General features: G+C 32.5%; 1 long non-coding RNA gene across 1 annotated transcript; it reads right to left on the reverse strand.

Moving 5' to 3' along the window:
- Nucleotides 1-814: 814 nt before the first annotated feature.
- On the reverse strand, nucleotides 815-2,252 carry LOC127709678 (uncharacterized). Its single transcript, XR_007985701.1, has 3 exons — nucleotides 1,216-2,252; nucleotides 951-1,178; nucleotides 815-912 (listed from the first exon to the last, which is right to left on the reverse strand). It is a non-coding gene; the product is annotated as an uncharacterized LOC127709678 (long non-coding RNA).
- Nucleotides 2,253-3,068: the final 816 nt, after the last annotated feature.

The raw sequence follows: 3,068 nt of genomic DNA on the forward strand, positions 1-3,068 counted from the left end.
CTACTTTTGCAATGTTTTATGTTGATATTTGATCAAATAAATCTATCTAAACACAGAAATTCGGTAAAATCGTCTTTAAAGGGCAATAACTCAAACAATGAGTTTACCTTTGATTTCGGCCATATTTACATATTTGTAGATTTTGTCTTACTGATCATTTTTGCTATTAAATAATTCTCTTTATCTATAATCATGATAATAGTTTTCAAAATAATAAGCAAAAAATGAAAAAGAAAAAACTCGTCATTTAAGGGCACTACAGTTACTCCTATGTCAACACTAAGGTTGTGAGTTCGATTCCCACATGTGGCAGGTGCGCTCGACTCCATTCTTAATTGACTAGGATTGTCAGATTTTCTTGCCGAAGGTCGTGGTTCTCTCTGGGCACTCCGACTACCTCAACCAATAAAAACTGACTGCTACTAAGTAGCACAATAGCGTTGAAAGTGCCTTTAAACACCTATCAGTCAATCAATCAACCTATGAAAAGCCTTCTGACAGTTTTTGGTGTTTATGGACAGTAGGTAGATCTCAACAGTCTGAAGTTTCTATTTCTATCAGATTATATTTATCTATAGTGGTAATCAACATAATAGAGTAAACTTGCCTTGGCAAGGTGAGCCAAAAATGGCATTTCAGTATGGTCAGTAGGCATCATCAAGAAGTGTTTCTTGTACTGCATAACAATAGGATGTGAAGTAAGATTGCCAATGAGACAACTCTCATAGACCAAAGAACAAAGATGTGAACAATTATTGGTCACTGTACAACCTGCAACAATGAGCAAAACCCATACTGTATAGTAAGCTATTCCTGTATGAAAACATGTGAAACGAATAGTTCAAAAGAGAAAACCAAAGGCCTGATTTATACTACAATAATAACAGAATAACAAATATAGCAGACAGCAACCTAAAAATAACTTTATAACAAATATAGCAGACAGCAACCTAAAAATAACAGTATAACAAATATAGCAGACAGCAACCTAAAAATAACAGTATAACAAATTTAGCAGACAGCAACCTAAAAATAACAGTATAACATATATAACAGACAGCAACCTAAAAATAACAGTATAACAAATATAGCAGACAGCAACCTAAAAATAACAGAATAACAAATATAGCAGACAGCAACCTAAAAATAACAGTATAACAAATATAGCAGACAGCAACCTAAAATTAACAGTATAACAAATATAGCAGAAGCAACCTTAAAATAACAGAATAACAAATATAGCAGACAGCAACCTACAAATACTGCAGGATTACAGCCTTGGACTTGCACATAAAGACTATGATGCAATATATTTACGAGCGCTCATCCCATTGTTACCTAAGAAATTCAATTATAAAAACCAATTTCAAAATATCTAGAATAGTCAGAAAGGTACAAAAACAAATAGCAAAAAGACGAAAGATGCCAAATACCTATCTGAGTTATTGCAATCTAGGTTAAATTACAACTAACAAACAAACCATGCTCTCCCTGACTAAAATGTTAATCAGTTACTGTACACCAAAGTATTTAGTGTTATAGAACTTTGTTTACTAATGTTAAACTTTTGAAATGTAACATGTCTGATAAAGACACTTGTCCAGTGTGTAAACAATCTAGAGAAGATTTATAACATATATTTATTAATTGTGTCAATCTGTCACAATACACTGATTTTCTGAAAGATTTTTTAATAAATTTTATGTGCAACGTTGATGATACTTTTGTAAACACGCTTGATTTTGACCAAACGATGCTAATGGGTTTTTTGAAGAAAAAGTAACGGTTTTAATTTTTATTTCGCAAATTTTATTATAAGTATAGCAAGATTAAGTATCTACAGAGACATATAATACATTGTATTATATGTCTCTGGTATTTATAAGAGAAGACATTTTGTATTTTTGGATCCTTAAGCTAAACTCAATTTAGTAGTCTAGACTATTTTAAAACATTGTTAGAAAAATACATCTCTCATTTTTTTTTATCTTTTAAATCAGAGAAAAGAACATTTATTATTAGAAAAATATTTTATATTAGACAATCCTGTTATTAAAGTAACAGATGGCCATGCGGACAAATTGTATTAATTCTAAACTATACTAGTTGACATGTCATAGAATTAACATATTTAAACTTTTTTGAATTGCTTTTGATATTGTTTTAATTGACTACATGTAACTGTTTGTTTGTGACACCAGATACTGTCTGGTGAATTTTTATTGTACATATTTGAATAAAATTTTATAAAGAGAAAAGTAGTTGAACTACTGTACTACTAGCCTGTCAACACTGAGGTTGTGAGTTCGAATCCGGCATGTGGCAGGTGCGTTCGACACCAATCTTAATTGACTAGGTTTGTCAATTTTCCTACCGAAGGGCACTTCGGCTTATTCCACTAATAAAAACTGACCGCCACGAAATACCACAATAGTGCTAAAAGTGGCGGTTAACACCAATCAATCAATCAATCTTAATCCACAAGCTCTATAATCAACATCACTATAAACAAATAAGGATATGATACATTAATTCGTATCCGCCATTATATTGAACTTGACGTCTTTTGATTTATAAACCTGTGTAAATGATTGCTGTCTCTATACTTTTATTTCATGTTTCCTTGACGTTAAATCCATGTTTCCTTGACGCTTAATTCATGTTTCCTTGACGTTTATTTCATGTTTTTTTTTAAACTGCAACTGTTACTCTTCGTCTGTTAGTATAACAAATTCGACCACCATCACATCGTAAAATTGAAAAATTGGAACTGGTCTTCCATGTACCATATAGTATGAACATTTAAGTTCAGTACCTTCTGGAGGGAGGCTTGAGTGCGTTGAATTTTTTTTTTTTTTTTTTGCGATAATTTGTGTTGTCCATACCTTTGGCGATAATTGTCTCTGTTTTGTCAATATCATTGACGATAATTGTCCCCCGTGCAACGCGTTACGGGGAACATAGAAATACCGGACGTCCGTCCATCCGCTCGTCCATCTTTGCGTCCGTCCGTCCGGTCTTGTTAGCGCTTTCACTTGTACAATTATTGCCAGATTTTTATGAAACTT

The sequence above is a fragment of the Mytilus californianus genome, unplaced genomic scaffold, assembly GCF_021869535.1.
Source record: "Mytilus californianus isolate M0D057914Y unplaced genomic scaffold, xbMytCali1.0.p SCAF_7, whole genome shotgun sequence".
Taxonomy (NCBI): Eukaryota; Metazoa; Mollusca; class Bivalvia; order Mytilida; family Mytilidae; genus Mytilus; species Mytilus californianus.